This window comes from Pseudophryne corroboree, chromosome 2 (genome assembly GCF_028390025.1).
Source record: "Pseudophryne corroboree isolate aPseCor3 chromosome 2, aPseCor3.hap2, whole genome shotgun sequence".
Taxonomy (NCBI): domain Eukaryota; kingdom Metazoa; phylum Chordata; class Amphibia; order Anura; family Myobatrachidae; genus Pseudophryne; species Pseudophryne corroboree.
In genome coordinates this window covers 421,869,700-421,892,519 of record NC_086445.1, presented here as the reverse complement: position 1 = coordinate 421,892,519, position 22,820 = coordinate 421,869,700, and the positions used below count along the sequence as shown (strand labels likewise).

At 44.6% G+C, this 22,820-nt stretch overlaps 1 protein-coding gene across 6 annotated transcripts in view; it reads right to left on the bottom strand.

Annotated features, from left to right (window-relative positions):
* The window catches only part of LOC135025143 (toll-like receptor 8), a 65,515-nt gene extending 44,354 nt beyond the window's left edge, over positions 1–21,161 (bottom strand). For 2 of the 6 annotated variants that reach the window (XM_063953508.1, XM_063953510.1), the window contains exons 1-3: positions 20,047–20,146; positions 17,251–17,376; positions 13,619–13,730 (exon numbers count right to left, since the gene is read on the bottom strand). The gene's annotated coding sequence lies outside the window, so the exon portion shown is untranslated. Of the gene's footprint in view, positions 1–13,618; positions 13,731–17,250; positions 17,377–20,046; positions 20,161–21,104 lie in introns of those variants that run through there. The other 4 variants (XR_010221983.1, XM_063953509.1, XM_063953511.1 and 1 more) reach the window with 4 other exon arrangements.
* Positions 21,162–22,820: the final 1,659 nt, after the last annotated feature.

Genomic DNA, 22,820 nt, shown 5'->3' with positions numbered 1-22,820 from the left:
CCCGATCCGGAAACAACATCAGGCGTCCCCGCCATCTCGAGGAGTGTCAGCCCCTTCTACGAAAAGCCCCTCTTCATCTGTTCTGACCAGCTCGCTTTCAGTGTCGGGCGTGGATCCGAATTCTGATGCTCCCCTTACTGTGAAGACCCTTTGCCAGGTCTTGACGGCCTTCAAATCGGACTTAACTCATGACCTCACAGCTGCCATACGTGAAGTCAAGGTTGAGCTGACAGCCATTGGGGATAGAACCGACACTCTAGAGCGCAAATTGGAAGAACTGGTGACGTCACATAATGATCTCATTACAGCTCATGACCAACAACAAAACGAGTTGGACACATTTAAAAACAAAATGGCAGATATGGAGGATCGTTCCAGACGGAACAATATTAAAATACGAGGAATACCCGATTCAGTCGATAACTCGGATCTGACGAAATATGCCATGGCCCTGTTCCGTAAACTGCTACCTGGAGTACCCGATGCGGAACTGTTAATTGACCGACTCCATCTCCTTCCTAAACCTCGGTTTCTCTCCAACTCCTCACCTAGAGATACGTTACTCCGGGTACATTTCTTCACCGTCAAAGAACGTATTCTCCAAGCTACTCGAGATGCAGAGAACTCGGATACTCTAGGAGGATTGCAATTGTTCCCGGACTTTTCCGCACTCACTCTCTCTAAGAGACGCAGTTTAGCTCCGATCACCTCCTCCCTCCGGGCCCAAGATATCCGATATAGGTGGGGCTTTCCAGTGAAGCTGATTGTATTTTACGACGGCTCTTCATTTACTATATCGGAGCTGGAAGCCGGAGTGAAACTACTCGAAGACTGGGACATCTCAGTGAAACTGCCATCTTCTCACGAAAGACGTCCTCCACCTCGTTCGGAATGGTCCACTGAGTGAACGCACTACGTAATTAATGAATGTTCTAACATGCCTTTCTATATTTCGTTAGAGATATTAACTTTACTATAATTCTGTTTATTGCTGCTCTTATGGTTATTGAATTCCTCTAGGTCAGTTACATTCTCTCCTTGCTGGATTTCATACTGCATACTCTCCTACTTAAAAGTGGCTGTTCAGTTCATGCCCCAGTTTACCTGTTTATCTGTTTAAATGGCCTATCTTTACAGTACACGCTGATTACAGCAGTCGGATGTATTTCCGCTAGTAAGATATGCCATACCATTTTGTGCTGCATTTGTGTTTCTTTAATAGATGTTTGTTCCCCATGTGCCACTTTTGTTTGGAGGGAGATGTGCATTTATTCTCCCTACACTTTAGCTATCTGTTTTCTCAATGACTCTGGGTGGATTGAAGAGTCCGCCTGCCCCTCGTTTATCTACTGCATTCATTTTCCCCTGCAGTAGCTATGCAGACCCGATGTACTGGGTCAGTTTACTTTTCCTTCCCCTTTGTTTTATTGCTTTTGAATCTATCGCCCCTTCTCCGTGTTTTTTATATCCCTCCCCTCCCCCCCCATCCGGATGGGATGTCGTCACTTGCATTGTATTTTTACTAAATAAGTATGGTTGGTATTCTCTCATTAAATGTTAAGGGTTTAAACTCCCCCAACAAACGTAGATTAGCTTTATCCTCCTTTCATAAATACAAAGCTGATATAGTCGCCTTACAAGAAACTCACTTTTCCTCCCATAATCCCCCTGTGTTGAAAGACCACAGGTTCCCTATAGGATATTTCGCTAACGGCCCCTTTAAAAGAAATGGAGTAGCTCTGTTGTTTAGAGATAATGTTCCTTTTACTCTCCACTCCCAAATTGCAGATAAAGCAGGCCGATACCTGATCCTCACGGGTGTTTTGGAAAGTAAACCTGTCACTATAGTCTCTCTATACGCACCTAACTCAAACCAGGTGGCCTTTATTCGGAAGCTCTGCTTGCTTATCCAAAAGGTCCGGGTCGGCTCCTTAATCCTCCTAGGAGACTTTAACTTCGTATTAGATCCCAAACTTGATAAATCGTCCCAACCCTCTTCAACTACATCTAAATCCCGCCCTGGCCCCTCATTAGCGCTACGTAACGTGTTAGCAGAGTTCGACCTGTATGACATCTGGCGCATTCACAACCCCTCAGGTAGAGACTACACGTTCTTTTCACCGGTTCACAATTCATATTCACGAATTGACCTTGTGTTATGTGATAAATGGACCTTACAGGATTCTGGTGCGGTCGATATCCTACCTATCACCTGGTCCAACCACGCACCGCTATATTGGAAATGGCACATTAACTCTGCTCCCGTGCCCCCCAGACCATGGCGATTATCTCCCCACCTATTGCACGACCCGCTGGCCAAAAAAATTATCTCCGATTGCATGTCCCTGTATACAGACACTAATTCCCCTTCGGACACCTCCTTGCCAAATTACTGGTGTGCGTTAAAAGCGGCTGTCCGCGGTTCTGCTATCCAGGCTGGAGCTACGCTTAAAAAGCAAGCCAAACAACTCCAACTAGACCTAGAACAGAGACTTAAAATAGCTGAAGATAAGAATAAGAAACACCCCACCCGGCTCTTGCGTAAGGAACTATCTGACATTCGCAGCCAACTACAAAAACTGTTGGTTTTTAGAACCCAAGCAGCCCTCAATAGATTACGACAGAAATTCTATTTAGTAGGTAATAGACCCGGCAAAATGCTTGCTCGCAGACTTCGTGTTCATCGAGCTCGCAATAGAATTAAACTTATTCTCTCCTCTACAGGCTCTAAGCTTGCAAACCCTCTAGATATTGCTAACCAATTCGCAGACTACTATACTAAATTGTACAATTTACACGCTGACCCCCTCACATTCCAGCCTACTCCTGACTCTATACAAGCGTTTCTTTCTTCTGTCAACCTTCCTACCTTAACCCCTGGTCAGTTAGATGCCTTAAATGCCCCTTGGACCGCACTAGAGGTCGAATCTACGATTAAATCCCTCCCTAAGGACAAGGCCCCTGGCCCCGATGGGTTTATTAACGACTTTTATGCTTCCTTTACGGACCGTCTCTCCCCCATTTTGACTGCTCTGTTTAATGATATAACCAGTACTGGTACCATCCCTAAGGAAATGCTGGAGGCCCAGGTGGTAGCTATCCCCAAACCTGGGAAAGACCCTGCCCATTGCCACAATTACAGACCAATCGCATTGCTTAATAGTGATGTTAAGCTCTATGCTAAAATGATAGCATCCCGACTTAGTGCCTATTTACCATTGTTGATTCACCCTGACCAGGTTGGATTTGTATCTGGAAGACAGGCCTCGGACAACACCCGTAGGGTCTTCAACTTGATAGACAGGGCCCCCGGCACCGAGGGATTTTTATTACTCTCATTGGATGCTGAGAAGGCGTTCGACAGATTAAATTGGCTGTATATGCGTACTGTTTTAGTTAAATTTGGCTTTTCAGCCCAGATCCTGACGTCAATCTTAGCATTATACACTCTACCGTCAGCAAGAGTATTTAGCAATGGATTCTTGTCGGACGCCTTCCCAATCACTAATGGAACACGCCAAGGTTGCCCTCTCTCACCTTTGATATATGCCCTTGACATTGAACCCCTGGCGGCTAAAATCAGAGTGGATGCTGCATTCCCCGGCCTGACCCATGGGAGACTCTCCCATAAGTTGTGTCTCTTTGCCGACGACGTTCTTCTCTTTGTATCTCGACCCTCCTCCTCTCTCCCGCATCTACATTCGATACTACATAGCTTCAGTGAGGCCTCATACTACAAACTGAACACAACTAAAACTGACGCTTTACCTGTCCACTTACCCGATACACTCACGGCTGCTTTACGATCTCAATACCCATACAACTGGAAACTCGACTCACTTACATACCTCGGGATACATATTCCTCCTATCTCCTCTACTGTTTTTGATTTAAATCTCCCTCCCCTGATACTCACTCTCCAGACCCTGACATCCTCGTGGCTTTTGTATGAGATATCCTGGCTGGGTCGTTTATCTGCCTTTAAAATGTCCCTTTTACCCAAACTTATGTATTTATTTCGCACTATACCTTATACTTTCCCCAAACCATATCTTGATAAATGCAGAATTGTCCTGACGAAATATCTGTGGAAATCGCACCCCCCAAAATTGGCACATGCTAGAATGATACTTCCTCGACACAGAGGAGGTCTCGCGTAACCCGACCTGAGTATGTATCAGGAAGCATGTGTGCTTGCCCAACTGAAATCCTGGAACCCCTCCAATCCTGTATCCTTGTGGGCCCATATCGAAGATGTTAGTTGCATAGGATACCCCTTAGCAGATCTGCTGTGGACTCCCAAAGCCCTACGTCCCAACGACTTGACCATCCTTCCATCTACGGCTTCTTCTTTACGAATATGGGATAGTTTGATAAGTAGGCTCCCAGGCATTACTACCCCCTACAAGGCCCTTTCACTTAAAGCAGTGAGTAAGTTAATTCCCAACCTACATATCTCTGCGTGGAATGCTTGTAATATTCATACCCTTGGAGACTTACTAGAGGGAACCGCCTTTCTTTCATTCGCCCAATTGCACGATAAATTCTCCCTCCCGAGTACTGAACTATTTCACTACTTTCAAATCAGACATTGGTTTAAGGGTCTACCCATCGTACAAACTCCCCCCAACTCTCTAGTTCAGTCTATCCTATCCCGCGTGGTATTACCTACATCAACTAAAGATATTACCTATTGGTACAATGTGCTCATCTCATTGGTCCCATACCACAAGTCAAATGCTCAGAGGCGATGGGAGGGGGACTTGGGTATTCCCATAGCAGAGTCACAATGGGAGAAATTATACTGTTTAACATTCCGCATGTCACGCTGTTTAAACCATTCAGAAATGCATGTTAAATTACTGAATAGATTATACCTGACCCCGGACAGACTGCACACATTCTGGCCTTCCTGCTCACCACTCTGTTGGAGAAACTGCGGAGAAACAGGACATTTGTACCACATTTTCTGGTCATGTCCCCTTCTCCATGCTTTCTGGGCAGAAGTATTTACGCTGATAAATAAAGTTTTATGTCTATCTTTAACCCCATCCCCAGCTTTAGCTCTCCTACATATGTATCCCCTAGAGGTCTCGGCCTCCCAAAGGTACTTATTGGTAGAGATGAGCGCCTGAAATTTTTCGGGTTTTGTGTTTTGGTTTTGGGTTCGGTTCCGCGGCCGTGTTTTGGGTTCGAACGCGTTTTGGCAAAACCTCACCGAATTTTTTTTGTCGGATTCGGGTGTGTTTTGGATTCGGGTGTTTTTTTCCAAAAACACTAAAAAACAGCTTAAATCATAGAATTTGGGGGTCATTTTGATCCCAAAGTATTATTAACCTCAAAAACCATAATTTACACTCATTTTCAGTCTATTCTGAATACCTCACACCTCACAATATTATTTTTAGTCCTAAAATTTGCACCGAGGTCGCTGTGTGAGTAAGATAAGCGACCCTAGTGGCCGACACAAACACCGGGCCCATCTAGGAGTGGCACTGCAGTGTCACGCAGGATGTCCCTTACAAAAAACCCTCCCCAAACAGCACATGACGCAAAGAAAAAAAGAGGCGCAATGAGGTAGCTGTGTGAGTAAGATTAGCGACCCTAGTGGCCGACACAAACACCGGGCCCATCTAGGAGTGGCACTGCAGTGTCACGCAGGATGGCCCTTCCAAAAAACCCTCCCCAAACAGCACATGACGCAAAGAAAAAAAGAGGCGCAATGAGGTAGCTGTGTGAGTAAGATTAGCGACCCTAGTGGCCGACACAAACACCGGGCCCATCTAGGAGTGGCACTGCAGTGTCACGCAGGATGGCCCTTCCAAAAAACCCTCCCCAAACAGCACATGACGCAAAGAAAAAAAGAGGCGCAATGAGGTAGCTGACTGTGTGAGTAAGATTAGCGACCCTAGTGGCCGACACAAACACCGGGCCCATCTAGGAGTGGCACTGCAGTGTCACGCAGGATGTCCCTTCCAAAAAACCCTCCCCAAACAGCACATGACGCAAAGAAAAAAAGAGGCGCAATGAGGTAGCTGACTGTGTGAGTAAGATTAGCGACCCTAGTGGCCGACACAAACACCGGGCCCATCTAGGAGTGGCACTGCAGTGTCACGCAGGATGTCCCTTCCAAAAAACCCTCCCCAATCAGCACATGATGCAAAGAAAAAGAAAAGAAAAAAGAGGTGCAAGATGGAATTGTCCTTGGGCCCTCCCACCCACCCTTATGTTGTATAAACAAAACAGGACATGCACACTTTAACCAACCCATCATTTCAGTGACAGGGTCTGCCACACGACTGTGACTGATATGACGGGTTGGTTTGGACCCCCCCCAAAAAAGAAGCAATTAATCTCTCCTTGCACAAACTGGCTCTACAGAGGCAAGATGTCCACCTCATCTTCACCCTCCGATATATCACCGTGTACATCCCCCTCCTCACAGATTATCAATTCGTCCCCACTGGAATCCACCATCTCAGCTCCCTGTGTACTTTGTGGAGGCAATTGCTGCTGGTCAATGTCTCCGCGGAGGAATTGATTATAATTCATTTTAATGAACATCATCTTCTCCACATTTTCTGGATGTAACCTCGTACGCCGATTGCTGACAAGGTGAGCGGCGGCACTAAACACTCTTTCGGAGTACACACTTGTGGGAGGGCAACTTAGGTAGAATAAAGCCAGTTTGTGCAAGGGCCTCCAAATTGCCTCTTTTTCCTGCCAGTATAAGTACGGACTGTGTGACGTGCCTACTTGGATGCGGTCACTCATATAATCCTCCACCATTCTATCAATGTTGAGAGAATCATATGCAGTGACAGTAGACGACATGTCCGTAATCGTTGTCAGGTCCTTCAGTCCGGACCAGATGTCAGCATCAGCAGTCGCTCCAGACTGCCCTGCATCACCGCCAGCGGGTGGGCTCGGAATTCTGAGCCTTTTCCTCGCACCCCCAGTTGCGGGAGAATGTGAAGGAGGAGATGTTGACAGGTCGCGTTCCGCTTGACTTGACAATTTTGTCACCAGCAGGTCTTTCAACCCCAGCAGACCTGTGTCTGCCGGAAAGAGAGATCCAAGGTAGGCTTTAAATCTAGGATCGAGCACGGTGGCCAAAATGTAGTGCTCTGATTTCAACAGATTGACCACCCGTGAATCCTTGTTAAGCGAATTAAGGGCTGCATCCACAAGTCCCACATGCCTAGCGGAATCGCTCCCTTTTAGCTCCTTCTTCAATGCCTCCAGCTTCTTCTGCAAAAGCCTGATGAGGGGAATGACCTGACTCAGGCTGGCAGTGTCTGAACTGACTTCACGTGTGGCAAGTTCAAAGGGCATCAGAACCTTGCACAACGTTGAAATCATTCTCCACTGCGCTTGAGACAGGTGCATTCCACCTACTATATCGTGCTCAATTGTATAGGCTTGAATGGCCTTTTGCTGCTCCTCCAACCTCTGAAGCATATAGAGGGTTGAATTCCACCTCGTTACCACTTCTTGCTTCAGATGATGGCAGGGCAGGTTCAGTAGTTTTTGGTGGTGCTCCAGTCTTCTGTACGTGGTGCCTGTACGCCGAAAGTGTCCCGCAATTTTTCTGGCCACCAACAGCATCTCTTGCACGCCCCTGTCGTTTTTTAAAAAATTCTGCACCACCAAATTCAAGGTATGTGCAAAACATGGGACGTGCTGGAATTTGCCCATATTTAATGCACACACAATATTGCTGGCGTTGTCCGATGCCACAAATCCACAGGAGAGTCCAATTGGGGTAAGCCATTCCGCGATGATCTTCCTCAGTTGCCGTAAGAGGTTTTCAGCTGTGTGCGTATTCTGGAAAGCGGTGATACAAAGCGTAGCCTGCCTAGGAAAGAGTTGGCGTTTGCGAGATGCTGCTACTGGTGCCGCCGCTGCTGTTCTTGCGGCGGGAGTCCATACATCTACCCAGTGGGCTGTCACAGTCATATAGTCCTGACCCTGCCCTGCTCCACTTGTCCACATGTCCGTGGTTAAGTGGACATTGGGTACAACTGCATTTTTTAGGACACTGGTGAGTCTTTTTCTGACGTCCGTGTACATTCTCGGTATCGCCTGCCTAGAGAAGTGGAACCTAGATGGTATTTGGTAACGGGGGCACACTGCCTCAATAAATTGTCTAGTTCCCTGTGAACTAACGGCGGATACCGGACGCACGTCTAACACCAACATAGTTGTCAAGGACTCAGTTATCCGCTTTGCAGTAGGATGACTGCTGTGATATTTCATCTTCCTCGCAAAGGACTGTTGAACAGTCAATTGCTTACTGGAAGTAGTACAAGTGGGCTTACGACTTCCCCTCTGGGATGACCATCGACTCCCAGCGGCAACAACAGCAGCGCCAGCAGCAGTAGGCGTTACACGCAAGGATGCATCGGAGGAATCCCAGGCAGGAGAGGACTCGTCAGAATTGCCAGTGACATGGCCTGCAGGACTATTGGCATTCCTGGGGAAGGAGGAAATTGACACTGAGGGAGTTGGTGGGGTGGTTTGCGTGAGCTTGGTTACAAGAGGAAGGGATTTACTGGTCAGTGGACTGCTTCCGCTGTCACCCAAAGTTTTTGAACTTGTCACTGACTTATTATGAATGCGCTGCAGGTGACGTATAAGGGAGGATGTTCCGAGGTGGTTAACGTCCTTACCCCTACTTATTACAGCTTGACAAAGGGAACACACGGCTTGACACCTGTTGTCCGCATTTCTGGTGAAATACCTCCACACCGAAGAGCTGATTTTTTTGGTATTTTCACCTGGCATGTCAACGGCCATATTCCTCCCACGGACAACAGGTGTCTCCCCGGGTGCCTGACTTAAACAAACCACCTCACCATCAGAATCCTCCTGGTCAATTTCCTCCCCAGCGCCAGCAACACCCATATCCTCCTCATCCTGGTGTACTTCAACACTGACATCTTCAATCTGACTATCAGGAACTGGACTGCGGGTGCTCCTTCCAGCACTTGCAGGGGGCGTGCAAATGGTGGAAGGCGCATGCTCTTCACGTCCAGTGTTGGGAAGGTCAGGCATCGCAACCGACACAATTGGACTCTCCTTGTGGATTTGGGATTTCAAAGAACGCACAGTTCTTTGCGGTGCTTTTGCCAGCTTGAGTCTTTTCAGTTTTCTAGCGAGAGGCTGAGTGCTTCCATCCTCATGTGAAGCTGAACCACTAGCCATGAACATAGGCCAGGGCCTCAGCCGTTCCTTGCCACTCCGTGTGGTAAATGGCATATTGGCAAGTTTACGCTTCTCCTCCGACAATTTTATTTTAGGTTTTGGAGTCCTTTTTTTACTGATATTTGGTGTTTTGGTTTTGACATGCTCTGTACTATGCCATTGGGCATCGGCCTTGGCAGACGACGTTGCTGGCATTTCATCGTCTCGGCCATGACTAGTGGCAGCAGCTTCAGCACGAGGTGGAAGTGGATCTTGATCTTTCCCTAATTTTGGAACCTCAACATTTTTGTTCTCCATATTTTAATAGGCACAACTAAAAGGCACCTCAGGTAAACAATGGAGATGGATGGATTGGATACTAGTATACAATTATGGACGGGCTGCCGAGTGCCGACACAGAGGTAGCCACAGCCGTGAACTACCGCACTGTACTGTGTCTGCTGCTAATATATAGACTGGTTGATAAAGAGATAGTATACTCGTAACTAGTATGTATGTATAAAGAAAGAAAAAAAACCACGGTTAGGTGGTATATACAATTATGGACGGGCTGCCGAGTGCCGACACAGAGGTAGCCACAGCCGTGAACTACCGCACTGTACTGTGTCTGCTGCTAATATATAGACTGGTTGATAAAGAGATAGTATACTCGTAACTAGTATGTATGTATAAAGAAAGAAAAAAAAACCACGGTTAGGTGGTATATACAATTATGGACGGGCTGCCGAGTGCCGACACAGAGGTAGCCACAGCCGTGAACTACCGCACTGTACTGTGTCTGCTGCTAATATATAGACTGGTTGATAAAGAGATAGTATACTCGTAACTAGTATGTATGTATAAAGAAAGAAAAAAAAACCACGGTTAGGTGGTATATACAATTATGGACGGGCTGCCGAGTGCCGACACAGAGGTAGCCACAGCCGTGAACTACCGCACTGTACTGTGTCTGCTGCTAATATATAGACTGGTTGATAAAGAGATAGTATACTCGTAACTAGTATGTATGTATAAAGAAAGAAAAAAAAAACACGGTTAGGTGGTATATACAATTATGGACGGGCTGCCGAGTGCTGACACAGAGGTAGCCACAGCCGTGAACTACCGCACTGTACTGTGTCTGCTGCTAATATATAGACTGGTTGATAAAGAGATAGTATACTCGTAACTAGTATGTATGTATAAAGAAAGAAAAAAAAACCACGGTTAGGTCACTGGTATATACAATTATGGACGGGCTGCCGAGTGCCGACACAGAGGTAGCCACAGCCGTGAACTACCGCACTGTACTGTGTCTGCTGCTAATATAGACTGGTTGATAAAGAGATAGTATACTACTAATATTATATACTGGTGGTCAGGTCACAGGTCACTAGTCACACTGGCAGTGGCACTCCTGCAGCAAAAGTGTGCACTGTTTAATTTTAATATAATATTATGTACTCCTGGCTCCTGCTATAACCTATAACTGGCACTGCAGTAGTGCTCCCCAGTCTCCCCCACAATTATAAGCTGTGTGAGCTGAGCAGTCAGACAGATATATAATATATATAGATGATGCAGCACACTGGCCTGAGCCTGAGCAGTGCACACAGATATGGTATGTGACTGAGTCACTGTGTGCTGTGTATCGCTTTTTTCAGGCAGAGAACGGATTATAAATAAAAGTGGTGGTCACTGGTCACTATCAGCAAAACTCTGCACTGTACACTACTGAGTACTCCTAATGCTCCCCAAAATTAGTAAATCAAGTGTCTCTCTAATCTATTCTAATTCTAAACGGAGAGGACGCCAGCCACGTCCTCTCCCTATCAATCTCAATGCACGTGTGAAAATGGCGGCGACGCGCGGCTCCTTATATAGAATCCGAGTCTCGCGATAGAATCCGAGCCTCGCGAGAATCCGACAGCGTCATGATGACGTTCGGGCGCGCTCGGGTTAACCGAGCAAGGCGGGAAGATCCGAGTCGCTCGGACCCGTGAAAAAAAACATGAAGTTCTGGCGGGTTCGGATTCAGAGAAACCGAACCCGCTCATCTCTACTTATTGGGACACATTTGTATAGCAGCAAGGGCAACCTTGGCCCAAGCCTGGAAACAAGCGGTAGTCCCTCCTGCTCTAAAAGTGTTTCATAAAGTTCACTTCCATTATACCATGGAAACTGAGTATGTGCCTTATTCCTCCTCTGCTTCTTCTCCCATTGTAAAATGGTTCCAATGGCACGAATACGTCACGGAGGGGAAGGATCTGCTCTCATAACACACCCAGGGAAGACTTCCCCATTACAATTTAGCCTAAATGAGGAATCTTCCACTTCTTAAGTGCTTCATCTCCCAAGATTTCCCTTTTCGTTTATACTAGCCATTACGTCTATAATGCTATTAAATGCTTACACCCTATTGCTAGGGGCGGAGTAGATAAACCCTATTGAACTAGATCTGCACACTTCCCTCTGTTAATTTGACTAGGATACCTGAATACCTGCTTAGTGCTATGTTATCTGTCTTATATGTATGTTGTATTATATTGACGTGTACATCCCTCCCCACCCTGTTTTCTTTTTTCTGTACCCCCCCCTTTTCTTTTTGCATTTGACATAAAATCCAATAAAAACTATTGATGTTAAAAAAAAAAAAAAATAGCACTTACTCTGTACTTATAAAGAATGGCCTCACTATGCCCAACCACACACATCTGCTGCTGCAAACTTTTGCACGTATGAAACCTTCAGGGGCGGATTGGGAACTAACAGCGGCCTGGAAAAATTTGTATAACTGGCCTCACATAGGGGGTCATTCCGAGTTCATCGCTCGTTAGCAGTCTTTAGCAGCCGTGCAAATGCTAAGCCGCCGCCCTCTGGGAGTGTGTTTTAGCTTAGCAGAAATGCGAACGAAAGGATCGCACAGTGGCTACAAAAACAAAAAGGGGAAGTTTCAGAGTAACTCCAGACCTACTCCTACCTTGCGATCACTTCAGACTGTTCAGTTCCGGATTCGACGTCACAAACACGCCCTGCGTTCGGCCAACCACGCCTGCGTTTTTCCTGGCATGCCTGCTTTTTTTTTAAACACTCCCTGAAAAGGTCAGTTGACACCCAGAAACGCCCCTTTCCTGTCAATCACTCTGCGGCTGGCATTGCGACTGAAAAGCGTCTCTAGACCTTGTGTAAAAATACATCAGCCGTTGTGAAAGTACGTCGCGCATGTGCACTGTGCCGCATACGCATGCGCAGAAGTACCACTCTTTCACTCAATCGCTGCGAACATTTTTCACAAGCAATCAACTCGGAATGACCCCCATGGTCAGCACCAGAGATATACCATGTAACCATGGTGGCAGCAACCTGACCCCTCACATGTCAACAGACAAAACAGGCCCCACATGTACATCGGCCCACTGGGGATCTTTCTCCATTGATCTTATGAGCAATCCATCCCTGTAAACCTTACAACATGAGGGAGAGAGAGAGAGAGTAGGGGAGGAAAGACGCTTTCTCAGGTAATCAAAGTTCAGTAAGTTTGTATTCACGCAGATGCGGCACATGCAGATGTGTTACGAGGTGTAACTTTTGCTTCAGCAGATCCAAGAATACACTAATGATGAGGACTTGCAGAAAATTAGGAGCATATGCTACCAATGCACAATGTATACAGCTCTGCATATTTCTTTATAAACACTATTTTCTGTGCACTTTTAAGCAAATTACACCCACTTTCCTACCACTTCTGCATCAGCCCAATTTTTTATTTATGAATTGGAAATAACAGTGATAAAATAAAACAGAACAATTGGAAACAACAGTGATAAAACAAAAGTGGGTAATAACAAATAGTCATAGACGTAGGCTGTCCCTGCTTTCAAGCTTACAATATATAGGGAAGTAGGCATTGATACACAAAGATATGTGTTATTTATTGCATAATGGTCTACCAAATTGCAAAGGTTCTTGCTAGGCTGTATGATATGGCCACATAGCAATGTTGGCCTGGGGTCAGGAGGATAGGAAAGTGAAGAAAGAGAAAATATGTGTGGAAATATGTGGACTCAACAGTGGGGCTGTAAATGGATAGGAAAGTTTATGAAGGTTATGTGTGCGGTTCCAGAATTGGATAAGCTTGCCTGAAGAGGTAAGTTTTCAGGTAACACTTGAAGGTTCCGATACTAGAGGAGAGTCTTATTGTGCATGGGAGGGCATTCCACAGAGTAGGTGCAGCCCGAAGAAAGTCCTACAATCGTGAATGGGAGCGAATAATGAGAGACATGGATCTTGTGAAGAGCAAAGAGGTCGGGTTGGGAGATATTTTAAGAAAAGCGAATAGATGTATGTTTGTGTCGTTTGGTTAATGGCCTTGTGTGTAAAAGTATTTTATATTGAATACAATAGAATACAGGTAATTAATGAAGGGACTTACAGAGAGGATGCACAGACGATGAATGTCTAGCAAAGAAGCTGCATTCAGAATGGATTGATATGGTGAGAGTCTCTTTTTGGAAAAACCAGCAAGAAGATTATTGCAATAATCACTGCGGGAGATAATGAAAGCATAAATTAGAGTTATTGCAGTGTTTTGCGTAAGGTATGGTCATATATAGGATATATTTTTAGATACATGTAGCATGATTTAGAGACAGATTGAATATGAGGAACAAAGGACTGTTCAGAGTCGAGGATGACACCTAGGCAGTGAGCTTGTGTGGTAGGATTGATTGTCGAGTTTTGAACAGTGGTAGAGATAACCAGGTTTGTTACTACTATTGGTCGGTGGAAATATAATTAATTCTGTTTTGGGTTTGCGCAGACATTTTTCGGTAATAAATTCCACTGGTTACGTAACCCACCCATGAAAGATACCAGGCAATGCAGCCATATTAGGCAAATTACAAAGGTTACCCTGGGTAGAATAGAGATGACACAAAATGGAGAAGTTGCAGTGTACTAAATCTTGAAGCAGAACGCTTACATAAACATCAGTTCCAAGTATTTTTCATCCCACCCACAAGTGTACCAGGTGATGCAGCCATCTTGGGTGCCCTATAAAGGTTACAGTGTGTGAGATAAACCATACAAGCTCTTCCTTATGTACCAAACCTCAATACATCATGCAGTATGAGACACCCTGCGTGAGTGAGCCATGCCAAGCAGTGTAGTTTAGCGACTATTTCTTTACATTTGCACCACAGAAATACCACTCAATCTGCACCAGAGATGCCAGGTTATGACTTTAATCACACAGGAATTAGTTTTATATACTGTAGGTACAAAGTCACAATTGAAGCACAGCACAACTTGGTATGAAAATAAAGCCACATTCACAGCATCATGGCACTTCTTATACGGATAAAGACTCAATCACATATCAAATTGATCAGTGCAGTCTTGTTACGCAGTTAAATTTGTGCGACTAAGACACACATTCAAGCAGTGCCAAATTAAGGACCACATGGGCCTGGAGCTGAAATTGATGAAGGGCCTATTGTGTGCCACCACCGGGGTGTGACCAGTGCTGTGGAGGAGGGACTAGTGATATTGGGGTGTGCCCTGTGCTGTGGGGTGGCATCCATGGATGCAATTCCAGTGGTAAGTTAGAATTTGGAGCTCATGTACTTTCCTATATCTTTAGGTGCCTATATGCCTATGTCTATATGTGTTCCTCTATGTCCGTATGGACCTGTATGTTTGTATGTGTCTATGTCTGTATGTGTTCCTCTATGTTCATATGTGCCAATGTCTTCATGTGCTCCTCTATATCTGTATGAGCTCATGTATGTCTGTATGTGCTCCTCTGTGCCTATGTCCATATGTGCTCCACTATGTCTGTATCTGCCTACAATGCCTATATGTGCTTCTCTATGTCCAAATGTGTCTGTCTGTATGTGTCCTATATGTCTGTATGTGCTCCTCTATGTCCATATGTGCCAATATCTATATGATTCCTCTATGGTTTGGGTACAGGATTGCAACAGTGAGGATGCCGATGGCTAGTATACCAACAGCAGCATCCTGATGGTCAGAATCCCAACAGTTCTTGGTAAGTAAACTAACCATACCCTTTACCCTCTCTCTAACCCTACTGCAGACTAACACTAACCCTCCCCTCATGCAGCCTAACCCTAACCATACCCTACCACAGGCTAAATCTAACCTCCCCCTCCCACAACCTATCTCTAACCTTCACCCTAGTGCCTAACCCTAACCTCCCCTACCGCAGCCTAACCCTAACCCTCTATGGCATACTTCAATCGGGAAGAGAGAGAGAAAAGGGGAGGGAGAGAGAGAAAGGGGGGAGGGAGAGGCAAAGGGGAGAGATAGAAAGGTGAGAGAGAGAGAGAGAGAGAGAGAGGGGGAGATGTACTAAGCCTGAAAAGTGATAAATATCACTGTGATAAAGCACCAGCCAATCGGCTCCTAACTGTCATGTCACAGGCTGTGTTTGAAAAATGACAGTTAGGAGCCGATTGGCTGGTACTTTATCACTGTTATATTTATCACTTTTCAGGCTTAGTACATCTGGCCCAATAAGAGGGAGAGAGAAGAGGGCACACAAAGAGAGGGGGAGACAGAGAGAGAGAGAGAGAGAGAGAGAGAGAGAGAGAAGGGAAATACACAAAGCGAGAGAGAAGGGGATAGTCATAGAGAGAGAGATAAGGGAGAGACAGAGAGAAAGGGGTAGGGGAGAAGTGAGAGTAACAGAGAGAAAGAGGGAGAGAGAGAGAGGGAGGATAGAGGAGGGAGAGAGAAGGGGGAGAGAGGGAAGGTATGAGAAACAGAGAGAGAAGGGGGACAGAGAGAGAGAGAGAGAAGGGGAAGGGGCACTGTGAAAGAGAAATGGGGGGAGACAGAGAGAGCGAGTGAAGGGAGAGGCAGAAAGAGACACAGAATGAAAGTGAGGGGGAGACCCAAAGAGAGAGATAAGAGGGGGATACGTGGAAAGAAAGAGAAGGGGGGAGAAGGAGGGAGACAGAGAGAAAGAAAGAGAGAAAGAAAGAAAGAAAGAAAGAAAGAAAGAAAGAAAGAAAGAAAGAAAGAAAGAAAGAAAGAAGGAAAGAAGGAAGGAAAGAAGGAAAGAAGGAAGGAAAGAAGGAAGGAAAGAAGGAAGGAAAGAAGGAAGGAAAGAAGGAAAGAAAGAAGGAAAGAAAGAAGGAAAGAAAGAAGGAAGGAAAGAAGGAAGGAAAGAAGGAAAGAAAGAAGGAAAGAAAGAAGGAAGGAAAGAAGGAAAGAAAGAAGGAAGGAAAGAAGGAAAGAAAGAAGGAAAGAAAGAAGGAAAGAAAGAAAGAAGGAAAGAAAGAAGGAAAGAAAGAAGGAAAGAAAGAAAGAAGGAAAGAAAGAAGGAAAGAAAGAAGGAAGGAAGGAAGGAAGGAAGGAAGGAAGGAAGGAAGGAAGGAAGAAAGAAAGAAAGAAAGAAAGAAAGAAAGAAAGAGAGAGAAGGGGGGATACACAGAAAGAGAGAGAGAAGGGTGGCTGACAGAGAGAAGGGGAGGCAAAGAGATTGAAAGAGAGAGAAGGTGAGGACACAGAGAGAGAGAGAGAGAGAGAGAGAGAGAGAGAGAGAAGGATGAGACAGAGATAGGGGAAGAGGTGAGAGAGGGGGAAGAGAGAAAGGGGAGAGAGAGAAGGGGGAGACAGAGAGAAAGAGAAGGGGAGTCAGAGAGAAGGGGGGCATAGATAGAGAGAAAGGAAGGAGACAGAGAGAAGGGGATGAGACAAAGAGAGAAGGTGGAGACACATAGAAGGGGGAGGTAAGAGAGAGGGAGAGAGTGAGAGAGGAGATAGAAAGGAGGAAAGGGGAGAGAAAGAAAGAAAAGAGATGGGAGAAGACAAAGAGAAGGGGGAGACACAGAGAGAGGGGAGGAGTGAAGTGTGTGAGAGAGAGAAAGAGAGAGAGAGCGAGAGAGAAGTAATGGGTTGAGACAGACATCCCCTACCTCTCCCCCTAGTACAGACATCACTGTGTACTTCCGATTCCCCTTTCCCTCCCCTTCAGTACAAGTCGAACTATGTTCTTCCACCCTCCCCCTCTTACCCAGTAGAGGTGTCATTGTGTACCTTTGGTAGTGGGTCCAACTCTCATCAGCACTGGCAGCAACGGGTTCCCATCATCAGTGCCTGCAGCATGTCCCCCTGTCATCTGGTTTTTTGCCAGGGCCAGTCACTAGATCGTGATATTGAGCCCTGGTAACAGTATCAGAAAGTAGGAGGTAAGTGGAGGGGAAAAAAACGTGGACCGTCTCATCCTGTTTTGCTTCAGCCCACAGCAGCATCTTAGCACTTGATTCACCAGAGGTGCAGGGAGTGCATTCTGCTGCGCTGCACTTAAAACAGCGATGGTGTCGGTGGAGTTTATGTGGGCACTAGGTAGGATGGAGGGGGCAACGGAGTGAGTGGGCGGGGCTTTGGGCAGCTACTGATGGTGATAGAAAAAAATATATTTTTATACCAATGTCTACCAGCACCGTCTGGGCCAATTTTCATGGGAGTCCTGAAGCTGTAGCTCCACCCACCCCATTGTTAAACCGGTCCTACATTCAAGCTAAAAAGAGGCACTAGTCGAGTCACACAGGACCTCTAACTCTACTCCTGCATACAGGCACACAGGCAATCTCACAAAAAATAAAAAATATTACACAATATACAACAAATATGTACAGATGTAACTGTGGTCATCCAGCAATCCAGGAGTGGCAAGTGTGCCCGCAGCTAGGAATATATGGACATACTAAGTCGTACCAGCACCTCAGCATGGCGCATGTGCTCGTGTGGCCAAGCCACAGGATGGATGAGCGTGGCTACATCTGTACAAGGTTGAAAAATAAGGTGATGGTGTGAGACAGAAGGCAGAGTCTGTCATGCCAGTTAACACATGATTCTCAACTAGCAATACTTACTGTATCATTCAGGAGTACAAATAAATGTTCTGTAATAGCAGGGCATGGGTATCCTCCCAAGGCCATCTTAATGTATGGGCACACTGGCCAGCTGCCTAGGGCCTTTGAGCAGGGTCGAGCTTGGCCCCAGACTGGTGCCTCTGGAGCTTCTTGGAAGGCACGTAGAGAATGCTGCCCGGCTACTAAGATTGTGAATTACACTCAAAGTGGCCAGGCAGCATTCTCTACCTGCCTCCCAGCCTGGAGCAAGTGAATGGCTGTCAGCATGCTGATTGGTGGATGCCTGGAGCTATCTACCAATCAGAGTGCTGCGTTCTGTACTTGCCTCCAAGCCTGCAGCCAGTGAATGGCTATCAGCATGCTGACTGGTGGATAGCTGGTACTATACTACACCAGAGTGCTGACAGCCAGTCACTGTAAGGACGCATGTAGAGAGATGGCAAGGGACCGCAGGTTGGGAAAGTTATGATTTTTATTTATTTATTCCCATGAATGGGTGGGTAGGGAATTGAATCTAGTGAATTCTAGATACTTTTTTGACACAGAGTTTCTAATGTCAGAACCTGTAACATGACATCAGCCTATGACTTTGCATGTTAACATATGTTTTACCAGTTTCTAGTTGATTCAAAATAATATCCATGTAATTACCCTGGAAGTGATGGTATGGCCCCGACAGAGACCTGATCTCAACATCATCAAGCCTGTCTGGGATTACATATAGAGACAGAAGGATTTGAACAAGCCTACATCCACAGAACATCTGTTATTAGTTCTCCAAGATGTTTGGAACAACCTGCCTGCCAAGTTCCTTCAAAAACTGTGGTGCAAGTGTAACAAGAACTTATGCTGTTCTGGAGGCAAAGGGTGGTCACAGCAAATATTGATTTGATTTAGATTTCTCTTCTGTCCATCACTTTGTTAATTGATAAAAATAAACTATTAACACTTCTAATTTTGAAAGTATTCTTACTTTGCAGCATTTTTTAAATACCTGCCTAAAACTTTAGCACAATACTGGGTATGTACAATTCATTTTAGTCTTGTGTATTTTATTGCTTAATCTTTTATACACGGCAATGCCTAAACGTATTATCTAATAGCAATTAAATACATTAAAAATGTTTTGTTTTGCATATATTGGGGTACAAATAATGTAAGTGGGCTGCCAGGAGGTACCAAGGTGGAAAATTATTAAGAACTCCAGATCTAGAGGATAAACTCAGTGCTTAGTCTATTTTCTATGCACAGGGGGAAAAAAGCATATAAATTACCTAGGATAAAATGTGCAATTAGCTTAAGGTATAAATTATCTGGCTTGGAGATTATAGGTGTAATGTTTTACTGTTAAGTTAATGCCAAATTGTGTCACCCCTAAGGCACAAAATAATTCAAGTTTGCTATGTATATTGTATGTGGCTATTGGATGAAAGGCAATCATGTAAAATCACCCTGAGAAAAGCCTGCTTTCATTGCTTCAGGGAAAATATTAGCAGCAGAAAGCTATAAAGACTAAACGGACTTAAAATGTAAATAATATTTTTTTCTCAGCAGTTTGCATGTAACAATTGTTATATCAGACCTATAGGACAAGTAATAAAACAACACAATGACACCTAATACTAAATTTTCTATTTATTTGCTAAGGGCTATGCTATCCACGCAGCAAGCTGCTTCACATCTTTCCTAGGACTTAAACTTCTAAGTTCACCTTCATTTAGCAAAATTAGAGACCCATATCTTTGTGAGTGTCATAGATTAAAAAAAAAAAAAAGCATAACTAACATACATAAGTAAAGTTTTTTGTTTTTTTTTGTAATACAATGCTGGTAACACATCTAGAATGTAATTAGATTGCACAAAATACGAATTCCAAATCAAAACATATTGTTATGTTCTGCCACTATCTAAATTTAAATTTATGGTTCTAGGTTTAATACTTATAAAACTAACTTACCAGTAATATCACTCTGCTGCATGGTGTTTTGCTGAGGATTAGATTAATGTTTCAGATTGCATTAAGCACTTTCGTTTACTGATGGTAATGTGATCCACAAATGACTGCGTGTAGCTAAATATGGAAGAGTTCCTCTTTCTTTCAAGAACAAATTTGTTTCACAATATAGTTGCATGTTTAGAACTTGATGTGTTTAGGACCATTACATCTACATAACAGGAAGTAATAAAGACGGGACAAGCAACCTACACAATGTGAACACTGGAGTTGGCAAAATGGAGAACTTTAGAAAGATGCTTAAATTATAATACTATAATAGTTGTGATTTTTAGTCAATTTTTATATTTCAATTTACTATCAAAGTGTCCGTTATATTTGATAGGGTAAATATTAGTGTCATATTATTTGCTAGCTTTTTGTTTGCAGCTTTGGGTGTGGCAAAATGTCAGTTATAGGAAATTTGGTGGATTGATGCATGCACCAGTTTGTCTTGATTAATTTTAAGAGGAGGAGGAAGGAGGTGGTACACAGTTTGTCTGCTTACAGAAGAAAAGCATTACACAGCCCATGTTTTCAAGGAAATTACACTACTATATTTACTAAATGGAAGATGTGTGCTGTATGTTAACATCAGTGCAGGAGCTGCCAAGGGGCAGTATGACAGGGCTATTGAACAGGGCACTTCGGCCTGGAGGGTGCAGCTGGAGTCACCCTGCCAGCGTTCTGCCGCAGTTTATTAGAAGCTTGTTTTACTGTTGGCCAGTAGCCACCTGACACGAGGACCCAGCAACTCTTGACAGCAGCCCTTTCTGCAATGCTATGCCGCTGAGGAATATGAGCACTACAATTTGCTCAATTTAATTTGAAGAAGGTAAGTTGGAGGTGCCCCCTGGAATGGGACTAGCTCTTGAGGTGATGCATTGGGTTGGAGTGACACAGGGGGCAGGAGTAACCTAGGAGGCCAGAGTGACACAGGGCAAGGAGGCTGGAGTGACACAGCCTCCATCAGGTTAGTATTGACTTTGACTTTGTTTTTTTGTTTTTTTAGCCAGACTCACCTGCTACTTCCTCATGTAGAGGTTGCGAGGTGGAGGGCCTTGTCTTTTTGAAGAAACTGTTGATTTAACAATAGGACAATATATTCATTTGTCAAGATTTTTAACTGTATGTATGCTGAGAAGGAAAACACATGGCATATTACACTACTTATGCATTATTAATGTGTATATATATATATATATATATATATATATACATACACACACAGTGCATCCAGAAAGTATTGACAGCTCTTCACTTTTTCTGCATTTTGTTATGTTACAGCCCTCAAAATTCTACACACAATACCCCATAATGACAACGTGAAGTTTTTTTTAGATTTTTTTGAAAATGTATTAAAAATAAAAACTAAGAAATCACATGTACATAAGTATACACAGCCTTTGTTTAATACTTTGTTGTTGCACCTTTGGCAGCAATTACAGCCTCAAGTCTTTTTGAATATGATGCCATAAGTTTGGCACACCTATTTTTGGGCAGTTTCGTCCATTCCTCTTTGCAGCACCTCTCACGCTCCATCAGGTTGGATGGGAAGCATTGGTGCACAGCCATTTTCAGATCTCTCCAGAGATGTTAAATCGGATTCAAGTCTGGGCTCTGACTGGGCCACTCAAGGACATTCACAATGTTGTCCTGAAGCCACTCCTTTGATATCTTGGCTGTGTGCTTAGGGTCGTTGTCCTGCTCAAAGATGAACCATCACCCCAGTCTGAGGTCAAGAGTGCTCTGGAGCAGGTTTTCATCAAGGATGTCTCTGTACATTGCTGCATTCATCTTTCATTTTATCCTGACTAGTCTCCCAGGTCCTGCCACTGAAAAACATCCCCACAGCATGATGCTGCCACCACCATGCTTCACTGTAGGGATGGTATTGGCCTGGTTATGAGCGGTGTCTGGTTTCCTCCAAACATGACGCCTGGCATTCATGCCAAAGAGTTCAATATTTGTTTCATCAGACCAGAGAATTTTGTTTCTCATGGTCTGAGAGTCTTTCAGGTGCATTTTGTCAAACTCCAGGTGGGCTGCCATGTGCTTTTCACTAAGGAGTGTCTTCTGTCTGGCCACTCTACCATACAGGGCTGATTGGCGGATTGCTGCAGAGATGGTTGTCCTTCTGGAAGGTTCTCCTCTCTCCACAGAGGAATGCTGTAGCTCTGACAGAGTGACCATCGGGTTCTTGGTCACCTCCCTGACTAGGGACCTTCTCCCCCGATCACTCAGTTTAGACGGCCGGACAGCTCTAGGAAGAGTCCTGGTGGTTCCGAACTTCTTCCATTTATGGATGATAGAGGCCACTGTGCTCATTTGGACCTTCAAAGTATCAGATATTTGTCTGTACCCTTCCCCAGATTTGTACCTCGAGACAATCCTGTCTCGGAGGTCTACAGACAATTCCTTTGACTTCATGCTTGGTTTGTGTTCAGACGTGCACTGTCAAGTGTGTGACCTTATATAGACAGGTATGAGCCTTTCAAATAATGTCCAGTCAACTGAATTTACCAGAGGTGGACCTGAATTAAGCTGTAGGAACATCTCAAGGATGATCAGTAGAAACTTTTGAGCTTCATGGCAAAAGCTGTGAATACTTATGTACATGGGATTTCTTTGTTTTTCTATTTTTATAGATTTGCAAAAATCTCTAAAAAAAACTTTTTTCACGTGGTCATTATTGGGTATTGTGTGCAGAATTTTAAGGACAAAAATTAATTTATTCC